This window comes from Urocitellus parryii, chromosome 6 (genome assembly GCF_045843805.1).
Source record: "Urocitellus parryii isolate mUroPar1 chromosome 6, mUroPar1.hap1, whole genome shotgun sequence".
Lineage (NCBI taxonomy): Eukaryota > Metazoa > Chordata > Mammalia > Rodentia > Sciuridae > Urocitellus > Urocitellus parryii.
Window position 1 is genome coordinate 171,220,922 of NC_135536.1, and position 3,786 is coordinate 171,224,707.

The following is a 3,786-nucleotide window of genomic DNA, read 5'->3' on the forward strand; positions in this document are numbered from 1 at the left end:
ACCAAAGGCTGAATGTTTTCTCTGATAAGTGAATGCTGATCCATAATAGGTGGGTTGGGGGGATTTAGAAAAGATTGAAGGTACTTTGGATTGTACAGAGGGGAGTGAAGGGGGTGGAGGCATGGGGATGGGATGGATGGTAGAATGAGATGGACATAATTACCCTATATGTATGTTTGATTGCACAATGGCTGTGACTCTGCATCATGTATAGCCAAAGGAATGAGAAGTTGTGCTCCATTTGTGTACAACATATCAAAATGCATTCTACTGTCATGTATAACCAATTAGAACAAATTTAAACAAATAAATATATTTAAAGTAAAAATTTAAGAATTAAAAATAAAAGAATACAAAACAAAACTGAAATATACCAATTAAACATGCTAATCCTCATTAAACTGGTCCATGAAAAATAACTGGCTTCAAAAATGCTAGAAATGACCAAAAAAAATATGAATAAGTGTTCCTGAACCATTTTGGTCACAATGAAACAGAGAAAAGAAGTCTCAATTGAAAAGTTTAAAAATTGTTTCCACTGGAGTCCAAAAAGATTCTCAGTTTACTTCTTGTCATTAGGTCGGGTGGTATGGAGTGGGATGCTTGCTCTACCCGCAGAGTGGGGTTGCTAGAGTGACAGAGGCAATAATGTAAGCTGTAATCCTAGAGGCAAGGTTTAGGCTTAGGCAGGCTCCAGGTTCTTTGCTGAATGCCAGTTGGGCTGGAGATTTTAAATCAGAGCACCTCTAGGTCCTAGCAATTGCTGGTCCATGCTGGAAGACTGCACCCTAAGGGATCTCTCCTGGTTCCAATCATGTGGTGGAGGAGCCAATTTCTACTCCAGTCCATCATCTGCAGACCCTAAGTTTCCATTCTCAGGTTAGTCTCCATTACTCCCAGTCCCTCCACTTTGAATTCCTGACCAGGCATGTTCTTCCTAGAGGGTCCTATTACCAGCTGGATTGGAGGAGGAGGGGGAGAGCTGGGTGGGTTTCTTTTACCACTATTGCCCTATGTAAATGCCTCTCCATGTTTGATTTTCTCCTGGTCACTTAGGCACACTCTATGTTGTGCAGTGTGTGTTTGCTAGGCCTGTATTTTGGGCCAATCTCGAATTCACTAGGAATCAGCTCCCACAGCTGCCGGCCCTCATGCTGCAGCTGCAAAATGTTCCTTCCTCTGTGCTCCACACAGAGCCAGGAGAGATGCACAAGGATATTGTGCAGCTAGCCTTTCAGATTCATCGGGCATTGTCTTTGATCTCTAAACACTCCATGCCCAGAAACACTTTAGGTCTTCTAAAAATTTGGGCTCCTTTAATCCCCTTATCTCTATAATTTGCTCTGTAAAGGAACCATTCTGGCTAATGAATCCAATAGGGGCAGTCTGGTAGTGTTGGGTATTTCTTCCTTATTTTTATCATCTCCAACTTCCTGAGTCCCTGATTTACTTTGTCCAGTATTAAATTCTCCTTATTTTTGTTCACCCATCTGCTAATAAGCTGCCTATCTGCTTTCTTGGATTCATGCCTTGGAGGACCCAGGAAAGAAATCTTCTCTATTCTGTGATCTTGAAACCTAAATGCCCAACTATTGAGAGCCACAGCCGAAGGGGCCCCAGCAAACTTCCAGCTGCCAGCTGATGATTGGCTCACAGTGGCCCCAGCAAACTTCTAGCTGCCAACTGATTGGCTCCTCTGGGGTGATGCTCATTGGGTTGTTTCCCCGCCCTTTCAGACCACGGATCTGCTCATTGGGGGACTTTTTTGGCTCCGCCCACACGACCCAGCCAATCAGGCCTCGAGAGCAGGAGGAGTGGGGGAGGTGGAGAGGCTTGTGGGAAGCTGGTGGTGGCAGTTGGGCTCTGAGGGTTTTCCTGAAGAGCTGTGTGGTGCAGTGTGTGTGTTCTAAAAATAAAGTTCATTTCTTTTGACAAGTGGCTCCTAAATTGTGCCCAGCCAGACTGCGGCATTATGCCTTGGAAGAGCCAGGAAAGAAATCTTCTCTATTCTGTGATCCTGAAACCTAAATGCCCAACATTCATCCTTCATTGATGTTTCAGCCCAGACTAGACCAGTGAAACTCCTGTTAAGAAGCTCCTAAACTTCCTGTCAGATTTGCAGGACATGACTAGGTCTTCATTGTCCATACTCCCTGAGCAGGATTCAACAGAGGTGCCCTGGTCCATTTGAAAACACATTTTGTTTGGCTCCAGTGAAACTACTCTTACATGATTTTTCTTCCCTACTACTGGGCCCTTCTTCCTAGTGTCCTTTTCTGCCACCTCCTTCGAAATGTTGAAACATTCCAGAATTTATTCCTCCATCCAGTCTCTTCTCATCTTTGATATAATTTTATACACTTTCTATAGCTAATGATTCCCAAAGCCTTATCTGCCTCCTGGGCCTCTGTTCCCCTTACCCATTCCCAGGATCCACTCGACTGGCTCATATGGTTCCTATGGAGAGGAACATGCCCTAAGACTATGCCTTCAGAAGTTATTTCTATTATTCGTTCCTGGAGAAATTTCTCTGACCTTGTAGAGTACTGGAACCATGATGAAAGGGTCCAGAGTTCCCTCCTGAGGGTGAAGGCAGCTCTTGGTGTTGCTTTACTACAAACGTTTTTTGGCCATTGACGTCATTTCTTCTCTCCTATATTTTGGGAAGGTGAGAAGAGGGAAATGCTTCTGAGATATTTCCACTCACAAAAAAAAAAAAGGACAGTATCATGACTGTCCTTTCTAGAGTATACCTCATTCCCACTATATGATTTTTTAAATGGGTCTATATTAATGTCACATGGCACCTACTACAAATCAGAGGGGTTTTTTGTGTGTGTTTCTCCTTGTAAAATGAAAGCACCAAGGAAGAAATGTCTCCATCTTTCATGTTCAGTATTGTAGCCCCTCTCCTAGAGAGTATTTGTCTAATGGTGGATTTTTGAATGCATTAAGGCAAGAAAGAAGGGAGGGAAGGAAGAGATGGGAACCACCTTAGCCTCGCCAGGGAGTTGCTGTGTCACGTAGGGCAAGCCACACTTATTTCCATGGTTACTGGTTGGATGTGTAAACACCTCTTCCTAGTTTACTGACATCTTAAGGGAATCAGATGATGTTGCTATAAAGGTTAAGTTTTCTAGGATGTGTTCCTAACTAAATGTTGCAAATCTCCAGATTAAACTCCAAGGATCTTAACTTTCTTTAAAGGACTCTCCTGCCCATAGACCAGATTATCTGAGAACAGGTATCAGTTCACTCATTTCAGCAGACCATCTGCCCCTCCCCACCCTCCTGTGTCTTTCTTTCCTCTCACCATCTAGTGGCCCTGCCAGTGTCCCAGGGGCTGGGCCTCGTTTTCAGATGGACTCTGTTGCTAGCAGCAGCATAGCTTTCTCTCTTCCTCCATTTTCCATTTGTCTCACCTGAGGACTCTCCACCATGAAGACACAGGAATGGTCTGTAACTGTGAAGACGTGAACAGCAGGGACCAAAATTATAGGAGCCCAGAGGATGCCTTGTATGGGATGGATGCACTTGAGGAACATGCCGGTCCTGAGTCGGACAGGAATGGAACTGAAGTGGCTCCATATCAGGACTAGGAGAAGAGCCAGGTGCCCTGGTGCCACTTGTCATCCACGTACTGGAAGGCTGAGGCAAGAGAATCCGACTTCCTGGCCGGCCTTGACAACTCAGAAAGACCCAGTCTCAAAGCAAATGTAAAAGATCCAGCCTGGGGCTTTCACTCAATGGTAGAGCCCTTGTTCATCATATTGAGTCCTTGAGTTC

At 44.6% G+C, this 3,786-nt stretch overlaps 1 non-coding gene across 1 annotated transcript; it reads left to right on the top strand.

Annotated features, from left to right (window-relative positions):
* The first annotated feature begins 2,478 nt into the window (after nt 1-2,478).
* On the top strand, nt 2,479-2,697 carry LOC113197445 (small nucleolar RNA U3). Its single transcript, XR_003302700.2, has one exon. It is a non-coding gene; the product is annotated as a small nucleolar RNA U3 (small nucleolar RNA).
* The last annotated feature ends 1,089 nt before the right edge of the window (nt 2,698-3,786 follow it).